Source organism: Apium graveolens, chromosome 4 (genome assembly GCF_009905375.1).
Source record: "Apium graveolens cultivar Ventura chromosome 4, ASM990537v1, whole genome shotgun sequence".
Taxonomy (NCBI): Eukaryota; Viridiplantae; Streptophyta; class Magnoliopsida; order Apiales; family Apiaceae; genus Apium; species Apium graveolens.
In genome coordinates this window covers 63678994-63691805 of record NC_133650.1, presented here as the reverse complement: position 1 = coordinate 63691805, position 12812 = coordinate 63678994, and positions in this window count along the sequence as shown.

The following is a 12812-nucleotide window of genomic DNA, read 5'->3' as shown; positions in this document are numbered from 1 at the left end:
TAATGGCTTGGTGAAGATATCAGCTACTTGTTGATCACTTAGAATAAAGTGAAGCTTGATTGTTCCTTTCATAACATACTCCCTGATAAAATGATATTTGATACTGATATATTTTGTGAGTGAATGTTGTATTGGATTACCTGTCATAGCAATTGCGCTTTGATTGTCCCGGCAGATAAGAATTTTTGAGTAAGATAATCCATAGTCTAATAGTTGATTTTTCATCCAAAGAATTTGAGCACAGAAACTGCCAGCTGCAATATATTCAGCTACAGTTGTAGATGTAGATATTGATTTCTGTTTCTTTCTTTTCCAAGTAACCAATCTACCACCCAAATACTGACAGCCACCTGAGGTACTCTTCCTGACAATTTTGCATCCTGCAAAATCTGCATCAGAATAGCTAACAAGACTGAAATCTGATTCTCTTGTATACCACAAACCAAGATATTAAGTCCCCTTTATATATCTCATAATTCTTTTCACATCAACCAAATGAGGTTCCCTAGGCTTGGCCTAAAATCTTGCACACAAACAGGTTACATAAATAATATCTAGTCTACTTGCAGTTTGATAAAGTAATGAACCAATCATACCTCTATAGGCAGTGACATCAATTTATTTACCTTGGTCGGCATCTAACTTTGTAGCAGTGACCATTGGAGTTGGAAAAGTTGTACTTTCTTGCATATTGAATCTAGTCAACAGATTCTTTGTGTACTTAGATTGATTAATAAAAATTCCTTCATCAGTTTTTTGTAACTTGCAGCCCAAGAAAGTAACTCAACTCTCCCATCATACTCATTTGGCAACTTGACTTCATAAGATCAGAAAATTTCTTGCATGGCTTGTTGTTAGTAGACCCAAAAATAATGTTATCAACATAAATTTGCACCAAAAGCAGATCACTACCTTTATTTATGTAACACAAGGTTTTGTCAGTAGTACCTCTTTTGAAACCACTTTCAATCAGGAATTTTGTAAGTATTTCATACCAGGTCCTTGGTGCTTGTTTGAGTTCATATAGAGCTTTGTCAAGTCTGCACACATTATTTGGAAACTTTGGATATATGAAATCGGGTGGTTGCTCAACATACACTTCTTCTTTAAACTCTCCATTCAGAAAAGCACTTTAGACATTCATTTGAAAGACTTTGAGTTTCTTGTGAGCAACATATTCCAAGAAAATCCTGATAGCTTCCAGACTTGCCACAGGAGCAAATGTTTCATTATAGTCAATGCCCTCTTGTTGTGAATATCCCTTTGCAACAAGTCTAGCTTTGTTCCTGATTATTGTGTCATCTGAATCTGTCTTATTTCTAAAAATCCATTTAATGCCAACAACTGATTTGTTCTTTGGCCTCGGAACCAGTTTCCACACTTCATTCCTTTCAAACTCATTCAATTCCTTCTACATTGCTTGAATCCAATCAGCATCCTTGAGTGCATCATCTACTTTCCTTGGTTCCTCCTTAAAAAGAAAGTTGTTATAATGACCCGGACTTTTCAAAATTTGTTTAGTATTATAAAAGTGATTTTCTTAAAAAATAAAGGAATAAAATTTAATATTTTATTCCAGCTTAAATAGTTTTCAAAATTTTATATTTCAATTCCGGGTTATTGTGTTATTGATGTGTGAATTTCTTTCTAAACTAAATTTCATATATTATCTCTAAATCCAGATTTATTGGTTATGTGAGTATAATTGTTATGTGAATAAGTGGTACGTGTGGTTGTGATCATATGAGAAGTAAAGAGAAATTATGAATAGTATATGTGGATTTTTTGTAAAGTTATATGTGAATAATTTTCCGTAATTGCGGTTTATATGTGCCAGAATTGAAAATTTTGATTATTAATATTCTCAGAATGAGTCAAATATTATTTAGGTATTTTGCAAGTGAAATATCAATTGATATATCATTATAAATGGTTGGCGGATATATTTTATGATTTTTTCTAATTAAATATTAATTATTTGTGATTATTTAAAAACCCGCAACTTCAGCAGTGTGGAAAAGCTGCAAACAAAAATATTTCCGAAAAATGATTTCTAGACTAATTTGGTAATTCCGAGCACTTTTCGTGTTTTGACTTTTTTGATCCGGAGTACGGTTTTATCTACAAAGATTCTGGGTCGGTTTTGCGGGTATTAAAATATTATTTTATCATCTCGATATACGTGCAATCTGGATAGAATCGTTATCTATGATATTTGATTAAAGTATTAGTTTCTATTAAAGTACGTGCATTTAGGAACCCCAAATCTTTATTAAATTGCCCGATTTCGATGTTTATCCTAAAAAGGGACCGTTTGGATCAGTTTTTATTTATTCTTAGTTATTAAGTACTTATTAAGGTTTTATATCCGACATGATCCAACGGGGTCCTAATTTCTCGTAAATATAAATAGCCTTCACCGTACTTTATTTTATACAGATAAACATAATTATATAGTAGAATTTCATAATTATCCAAAGAAACGAACTGTGTTCTTCATGTTCTTCATAATCGACCGAGGATTTGAAGACGTTATTGGAATCCGATGGAGGCGTATGAATAGTCAAATCGAAGCTCTTAACGAGACGATCATATCCGTATCAAAATCTTCGAATGAGGTTAGTTATTTTTCATTTTTGTAATTTCATATTTTTCTTTTAAATTCGGTTTTTTGATTTCAAGCAATTGTTTGAATGATTTGATGTTAGAATATGATTATAGAGGTTCTGAGGATCATTTTGGTATATAAACTTCATGATTTTGGTGTTGTTTTGATTAAAAACAAATTTTGAGTTTTTGTCCAAATTTTTATTTGAATTTCTTAGTTATTCTCTAATTGGTGACTGATTTTGAATATGTGGATAGATTATACATGAATAGAGCTTTAATTGGAGATGTTAAACGTTCGATTTGGTTTAGAAATGAGTAAAATCAGTTATTGGCCGGAAAACAGAGGACGGAGATCGGTTTTTGATCGGGAAATGAATTCCCGAGATTTTTTTGATGTTCAGAGAATTCAGGGAGGATGAGGAGAAGTCGTAGATCAATTGGGCATCAAGAACCAGTCATTTTGGTGCAGATTTGACCTCGCCGGAGTTTGTTCAAGCCGGCCGGAAACTGGGAATTTCCAGAAACCTTTGGAACTCCGGCCACCTTCGAACCCCGACCCATTTAGTTCTTCATGGCCCGGTTCCTGACCCAATTGCAACCCGCTTTTGATTCATTTTCCCCGAAATCAATTTCCAGATCTATCTTTACAGATTTTCTTTTAAAATTCAAAATTCTATTTTAATTCTAAAAAATTCATTTTTAATTCAAAAATTAAATTGGTTAATTATTTTTAATAATTAACTGAATTATTTTAAATTCATAAAATTATTTTCTTTTATTATTTTCAGAAATCCAAATTTGATTTAATTATTTATAATTTATTTTAGTTAATTATTTATTGATTTAATTAATTGATTAATTTATTAAATTAATTAATTATATCTGTTAATTATTAAATAAAATGTAAATATTTATAATTACGCCAAATAATAATTTAAAAATCATTTTGTGCTTTTAAAAATTATATAAAGGTATTTAAAATTTAATTAATATTATTTTTAATTGAATTATTCTTATTTTATTCATAATAAATAGGTCGTTCATCCATTTAATACGAAACGAATGCGTCTAGACCCAGAAAAATATTCTGATTCTATTAAAAATATTTTTGAGATATAAAATTTTTTGTTTCGAAAGGTCGCTTGATTTTGTAAACATTACTGAGTCGCATAAATATCAAAAGTTGTATATCGACTCGATTTCAGTTTTAAACATACCGAGTCGAATGTTGTAAAAAAACTGAGTCATATGTTATGTGAATTATGTGATACGTGGAATAAGTGTTTACATGTTATATGAATTATGTGTTGATAAGAGTGTCTGAAAACTGGTTTAATCGTATCTTCTGATCCGTAATTCGGATTCAGATGAAACGAAAAGTGATTAGAAGCTTATATTGTCTATATTAATATTTTGTAATGAAATGATTGAGTCATAAATATGAGTACATGTCATTGGATATGCATAATATGATTATATGTGATCTGATTATGTATTAGTTGATGATTATGTGAAGTAGAAGTTTATTTCTTGTGTTAAGAACATGATAAGTGAATTGAGTAACATAATATAGTGTCCAGATTGATGTTGGAATTCAGTTTGATTGATTAATTATTGATTGAAATAGAATAATAGGGGGATAGTTTAATAAATTGACGAGATAATGTCAGATTTTCAATATGATTTATACTCGTATGATTTATAGAATAGTTGTGATAGAGTCAAAACATGATTATATGCTAAGTAAAATTTGATAAGCTTAAAAGAGTTATATGAGTTGCATTATGTTTATGTATTAGCTAATAATTGGTAAGTCAGAAGGGTTATATAGGTTGACTTGTGATTATGTGTTAAGTGATTATGTGTTAAGTGTTTATTAGTATATGTGATAAGTATATGTGAAGGGTTACAGATATGGGGTTTGATAGTTATAAGTTAAAGTTGATAGACTTTTTAGTGATTATAGTATGGTGTTATTCTCGTAAAGGATCTGGGCGAGACGTGCAATATCGAAAACGTACAAGAGGTCAAGTGATGTCGCAAAGCGAATAAGAAATAAAGCGTGGAAGCAATGATATGTTGTAGATAGTGTATAGTCAGAGGTTATCTATGAGATATGATATGCATATATTGTGGAGTATGAAGTATGAGATCGAGTTATGAATTGGAATCAGATTTAAGACAAGTATCTTAAATCCTTTCTTATATATGTTGCAAAGATTTTGATGTTTCTTTCATGACTATGGTATTATGTTTATGTTATGAACCACACCTGGTAAACCTTTACTTCTGAGAATGAAACCCATGATTTCTTTCTACCTTCAAGTTCTAAAAATCCAAACACTTTATTATATCTTATGAACACATAATCTATGATACCACTTCAAAATCACCAAAAACCTTTCTATCAATGAATATATACCCTCGTATACCTGATTTTGTTCATGAATACCAAACCTTTGTTATTACAAGGTTGAATTTTTTGTCGCATATGATTTGATTATCAAATGCAAATGTAGTTTTTAGTTAAAATGTTTTATTACTGCTGATTATGATTTTTTTATGAAAATGAATGTTTTATTGAATTGAATTATTAGAATTTGATTGTTTTTTATAAAATGTGGACCAGATTTGTGGTCAGACCAGATTCGTGGTCAAATGTAGGCCAATGTGTGCCTTGGATCCAGTATAGAGAACAAGGCTATATGCCATGTTTGGGGTTAGTGCGTGACTGATCAGCAGCCTAACATTTAGTTTTTAGTAAAATGATGTAAGTCCAATTCAATAATTCTTTTGAATGATTGAATTTCCCAGTTTTTAATTAATAGAAAGATTGATGAATCTTTTTGTATACCACCCTGAGCTTGTGAACTCTTGATAAACTATTTCATATTGTTGTTGCTATAATTGGTACTTGCTGAGCATTGTTGCTCACCCTTGATTTTCTTATAACCATTTAGAAAGTTTTAAATATGAGTTGCTCGAGTTTGATAGCATTTAAGGCTAAGGTTCTGCGAAGAGTATGAATGGTTAAATTATCCAGAGGTCAAAGATGGTATCCAGGGAAATTGATGAAGAAGGTTCGAGTTAGAGTTATTTATTGAGATTCAGTTGTAAATCAAGTTTGTAAATAAAGTGGTAGTGATTCTTCTTATCAAAGATGACTTGATATTGTAAAAGATGTTTATTAATAATAGTGGTTAATTCTAATTTCAATACTGTAACCTGTATGCGATCCTATTTTTAGGGGGTTAAACTATTTTTAAAAATCTTTTCAAATGTTCAGGTTTTTAAATTTTTTGACTTCTGTTATCCTTTCAAAAATACATGTTTTTCAAAAGTTTATTCCTGTGATGACATCAAATCCAGACCCCCAGATTTGAGGGATGTCACAATTGTGATAGAGGAATTCATGTTCAGTTGCACTCCTTGTTTGTACTCCAACATCAGGATTTTCAGTGATAAGATCAGGTGTGTGTGATCTTTTATCCATTTAACAGCTTTTGGCAGTTCAGTCTCCTTTCCTGATGCTCCCCCAACATTTGTGCTATCATTTCCATGTGAAGCTCCCCCTGTATCAGTATTGTTAGTTCCTGATTGAGAAGAGCTTCTATTTGAGGACTGTTCACCAAACTGATCTTGATCTCCAGTTGAATGATCATTTCCTAATAAGCTATTAGTTGATGTGCTAGAAAAATTTCCAGTTGATCCAGTATTTCCTGATTCATCAGAATTATTAGTATTTGATTCACTAGAGTTGTGACTGTCTTGATGTTGCTCCCACAACATTTGCATCTTCAATAATCAACTCTAGGTCAGGATTTGTATCATCATCAGGATCTGACTCAATGTCAGGATTTAACTTGTTGTCAGGATTTAACTTATCATCAGGATTTGATAAGTCATCAGGATCTGTATCAATTCTTGACTTGAGTTTTTTGTTTGTAAAAATAAGTTCTTCATGAGTGTCTTCTTCAAATCTAGGAATCTTCTTGTCATCAAAAGAAAACATGAATTGATTCAACAATTGTTCTAGTTCTCATATTGAAAACTTTATAGGCTTTTGATGCTGGATATCCAACAAAAATACCCTCATCAGTTTTTCTGTCAAATTTTCCAAGCATTTCAGGATGTGTCCTAAGAACAAAACACTTACATCCAAAGCTATGGAGATGCTTTAAGCTTTGCTTCTTTTCCTTGATTATTTGATAAGGAGTAAATCCATGTTTGTTGATTAGAGTCGGGTTCTGAGTATAACAGACAGTGTTGACAGCTTCAGCCCAAAAGTATATTGGCAGATTAGCTTCCACAAGCATAGTTCTTCCTGCTTTAATCAGTGTTCTATTCTTCTTTTCCACAACTCCATTTTGTTGAGGTGTTCCAGGAGCTGAAAATTGTTGAGAAATTCCCTTGTATCTGCATAGCTCATCCATCTTGCTATTTTTGAACTCAGTCCCATTGTCACTTCTTAGAATTTGCACTTTATACTTTGTGCCATTTTTAATCCTCAAATGATCCAAAAGAACATTTGTTGTTTCATCCTTACTGTGCAAGAAAAATACCCAAGTAAATCTAGTATATTCATAAAAAAACTAGAGTGTACCTTTTCGTGTTGATTGACATGACATTCACATGGCCAAAGAGATCTAGATGTATCAATTGATATGGCTTTTTGATGGATGATTCTGACTTGATTTTGAATGAGGTCCGCTTTGTTTGGCTTGTTGACATGCATCACACAAGCCATCCAGGGAGTAAAACATATTTGGTAGACCTCTCATCAAATCTTTCTTCACCAGATCATTAAGATTATTGAAGTTGAGGTGATAAAGCTTCTTGTGCCAGTTCCAACTTTCATCTATTGATGCTTTGCTTATCAAATAAGTTTCAGGTCCATCAGTATTTGCATGAAGTTTGGCTTCATAGATGTTTCCATGCCTGTATCCTTTGAAAAAAACTTCTTTATGACTTTATGAACCACTTCACAGTGAGTATCATTAAACACACCATAGAATCCCGTGTCAGTAATTTGACTGATGCTCAATAGATTGTGCTTCAGTCCTTCTACCAGAGCTACATTTGAGATGATAACATTTTCAATAATTATATTAGCATATCCCAGTGTTTTTTCTATATTTCCATCACCATAGGAAATCATTGGGCTACCCTTCTCCTCAAACTCTGACAACAAAGATTTATTTCCAGTCATATGTGCAGAACATCCACTATCTAGTACAAGCACATTTTTCTTGTTTCCCTGTAATCAGATATATAAAAACTAGTTAGCATTTTTAGGAACCCACATTTTTTGGGTCCTTTTAGACATCTTATGTATTTTTGCAGCAAAATACTTTCTGTCAAAATTTGACCCATCAGGATTTGACCCATCGGGATTTGATTCATAAGGATTTGTCCTGATAGTTTTAACTCTATAAGATGTATGCACATTCAATTTAATAGTTCTATTTAATATAGCAAATTTATTGAATTTTGGTAAAGGATCATAATTATTGTGATACAAGCTATAATAATCTTTACATGTGTAAATAGAATACCAAATGCTAACACAGTAAGAACTAGGGTTCTGTGGTTTATAAAATACTGATCTACCACTACTATCAGACTCAGGAATCTTAGTGGCTTTCTTTTTAATCTTCATGCAATCAGTAGCAATATGATTAGTATTTCCATAGTTAAAACAACCTTTTCTAGGAGTATCAAGAATGTACTTATAATTGCTTGCTTTATTTATTCCCTGTTTTTCATTTCTACCTCTTTTTGCACTAGATTTGTGAGTCCTAGCAGTCACATCATAAATTTTCTTTTCTAGTTGATTCTTAGAGAGAAGGCCTATTATTGTCTTTTTTTCCTTGACTCTATAATCAACTTTCTTCTTATCAGGAATCTTAGAGGAAGACCCTACTTCACAAACTGATTTTATTCCATTTTCATCAGTACTGGCAAATATAACAAAAGTGGTGTTAGTAATAACTTTATTAATATTCCTATCAGTAAATTTATTATAACCTAGACATTCTTTCCAGTTTTTGTCATTTATGAAGTTATGAACCTTTCTACCTGAACTCATCCAGATTTTAAACACTTCTTTTTCCTTCTCAAGTACTTGCTCTAGCATGGCATATTTAATGTGCATCTAAGTTTCATTGTGTGTGGCCTTTTTACATGCTTTTTCAGTTTCATGCATATATACAAGCTCAGTTTCTAAGTGATCATTTGTTTCCTTAAGTTTCTTATTCTCATCAATTAGACTGTCATTTTCAACTAATTTATGCTTGAAATTAACATGTGGTGAATATAAGAAAGTTTTAAATTCAGACATGTTATCAGTATCTATAGGGAAAACAACTGAAGGTACCTTATCAATTCCTGACACATCATCTCCATAAGTTACCATGAGAGCATAACATTCTTCATCACTGTTAGATCCTGATGAGTCCATCCCATCTTTATTGGAGTTTAATGTGAACAAAGCCTTTCCAGTTGACTTGGGGCAATCAGTAGTCAGATGTCCCCTTTCATTGTAATTGTAACAAGTCACTTTAGCTTTATCAAACTTGTTGTGCATATGTTGTCTACTTGATGATTTCATAAACAAAACATCTAAGTAGATTTTACTTAGTGAAATAATGTAGCACTCGACGGATAAGAATTATAGTCCCGACAGATAACTTATTATATTCCCGACGGATGTTAACTTATTATCCATCGAGTGAGTAGCTTATGTAATAATAAGTCTGTAGCACAGTTCTGTATACATCTTTGTATAGATTCTGTAGTAGCCTATAAGTCATGTTGACTTTAACTAGATATGCAGAATAGGTTGATTAATTGTATATAAATGATGTCTTGTAATTCTACATAAGTGAAATGAAGTCAAGTGCCAAAATAGCTACCAACGGATGATTAACAAAGCCATCGACGGATGATCAAATGACTATCAACGGATGTTTAATATAGCAGTCGACGGATGATCAATGAATCCATCAACGGATGTTCAGAAAGTCGACGAATGATCATATATCCAACGGATGTTCATAGAATCCAACGGATGATCATATAAAGAATTCAAACAGCAGTTGAACAGTGAAAGCTGAGCACAGCCGTCGAGATGTATACAAATCTACTGTAGAAGCCCATTAACTGGGTAATAGAGGACGAAAAGCAGCAAAGCTTAAGACTGATAGTTTTTATATTTATTCAGTCTTTTTGACTTTGTAATCTTGGTAATATATAAACCAAGAACGTAGCAAATAGAAACACAAGTGTTGAGACACACAAAAACAGAGAAATCTTTGTAAGCAAAATCCTTAGCATTTCCCTGTATTCTCAGCAGTTCGATTTATAAGCAGCTGTGAGCATTTTTGCACACAGAGTGCTCTCGATATATAATATATATCTCTGGTGGAATTGTTTAAATCCACCAGAAAGTTTTTAAAGACTCTTGTTTTTAATTACTTATGTTTTGATTCAATTAAGTTTCTATTCCGCATTGTGCTAATCAAAACACTTATATCTACATTCGAGTTGAACATTTTTATTTTGAGAAAAAGGTTCAAGAATTTCATTCAACCCCCCTTCTGTAATTCTTGCTATATTGTTAAGGACCTAACAATTGGTATCAGAGCAAGCTCTTAATCTACAAAGAGTTTAAAGATCAAAACAATTCAGCAAGATGAACAAGAAAGACGTTGGAGTCAAGATTCCTTTTCTAGATAAAGATAATTACCATCATTAGAAGGTAAAGATGCATCTTCATATGCTTTCTCAAGATGAGGCCTATGTTGACTGCAAAGAAAGAGGTCCTCATGTTCCAATGAGAGATGCAACAGGAAACGAGCCATCAGTTCCCAAGCCAAGGCACGAATGGTCTGATCCTGACATTGAACAAGTCAGGAAGGACAAAAAGGCCATGAACATTCTATTCAATGGAGTTGATGCAGACATGTTTGACAACATTATTAACTGTAAAACTGCAAAGGAAGTCTGGGATCTATACAGATAATCTGTGATGGCACCGAGCAAGTTAGAGAAAATAAAATACAGCTCTTAATTCAGCAATATGAGCATTTTCACAATGAGGAAAGTGAGTCACTCACTGACATTTTTAGTAGATTCCAAAAACTACTAAATGCTCTTAAGTTGCATGGAAGAGTCTATCAAACTAAAGACTCTAATCTAAAATTCCTTAGATCTCTTCCAAAGGAATGGAAACCAATGACAGTCTCATTAAGAAACTCACAAGATTATAAAGAGTTTACTTTGGAGAGACTGTATGGCATCCTGAAGACCTGTGAGCTTGAGATAGAGCAGGATGAAAGGATGGAGAGAGAAAAGAAGAAAGGAGGATCCATTGAACTAGTTGCTGATTTGGAAAAGGAGAAGGAAGTGAAGATGGAAGCTGTAGAATCAACTTCAAAGGTCTGTGAGAATAAGGGCAAGGGGCTTGCAGCAGAAAGTGAAGATTCATTGAGCCAAGATGACATGGAGGACATTGATGAGCACCTAGCATTTCTTTCCAGGAGATTTTCCAAGCTCAAGTTCAAAAAGAACTTTGGAGCAGCCAAGCCAAATAGAAACATGGTGGATAAGTCAAAATTCAAATGTTTTAAATGTGGCTTGGCAGGGCATTTTGCAAATGAGTGTAGAAAGTCAGATTCCAGTAAGAAAAGGTTTGAGTTTGTGGATTATAAGCAAAAATACTTTGATCTACTCAAACAAAAGGAAAGGGCTTTTATTACACAAGAGAATGACTGGGCAGCAGATGGTTTGGATGAAGATGAAGATGTCAGCTATGTCAATCTAGCCCTAATGGCCAAGTCTGATGAAACAGAGACAAGTTCCTCAAGCAATCAGGTAATCACTACAAACCTTGCAAATTTATCTAAAGCTGAGTGTAATGATGCCATAAATGACATGTCTACAGAATTGTATCATTTGCGTGTTACACTTAAGTCTCTTACTAAAGAAAATGCTAAAATCAAATAAAACAACTTGTTTTTAAGTGAGAGGAATAATGTGCTTGAGTCTCAGTTTGTTGATTTTGAGAAACTAAAAATTGAGTGTAAGATTGCCAAGGAGGAATAAACTGAGTCCTTGAAAAAGGAAGAGATTTTAAAAAAGCAGCTCGAGCGTGAACAAGAGGTGATTAAAGCATGGAAAACATCCAAGGATGTCCATGCTCAAATCACCAAAGTTCAAGGAATTGAGTCTTTTTGTGATGAAGCCTAGAAAAAGAATAAAGAGAAACTAGAACCTAAGTTGGTAGATGGTTTGCTGACAGATGTAGACTCGACGGATGATGAGGACTATCTGTCAGATAACAAAAAGTGTTATCCGTCGAAAGATGAAAATCCTCATCCGTCGGCTGTAAGCAAGCCCATTAGCAAAGCCAAACTAATCAACCTAAATGAGAAGTATGGGTCTGTTTCCAAGAACTTTGTTTCAGGAGAGTCAAGTCAAGTTAAGAAAGGGTAAAAGGCTAATGTTGGTCACATGACTGTCAAACAGTTAAGTGACAGACTTGAGAAAATTGAGGTAAAAACAGAGACTAAAAGGAAAAACAATAGGAATGGTAAAGTAGGGATTAACAAACAAAATAACTACACACCTGATAAATATGCTCCTAGAAAAATCTGTGTCAAGTGCGGTAGTGTGAATCATTTGTCTGTTAATTGTAAATCTGCCATGCCTACTCCCATGTCTGTTTAGTCTCAATTTCCTAACATGAATGCAATGCCTCCCATGCCTGTTAATGTTATGCCTACACAGAACATGAATGCACAGTTTGCTAATATGCCATTTGCACCTAATCCATATTATGCTGCATACAATATGCCTCAAATGCCATTTAGCATACCCTACTGGAATAACATGTTTACACCAAGCATGCCATTTCCTGGTAGCCATAATATGCATGATAATTCTGTTGCATTAAATGGTTTCAAAGGCCCAACCCAAATGACTAAGGAAGAATCTGAAATTTCTAAGTCAAATGAGTTAAGACCTAAGAAACAGAAGAAGAAAGCTAACAAGGCAGGACCCAAGAAAACTTGGGTACCAAAATCAACTTGATTTGATTTTGATGTGTGCAGGGAAACATAAGGAATCTTTGGTACTTGGATAGTGGTTGTTCAAGACACATGACTGGTGATTCTACCCTGCTCACAGAGTTTAAGGAGAGA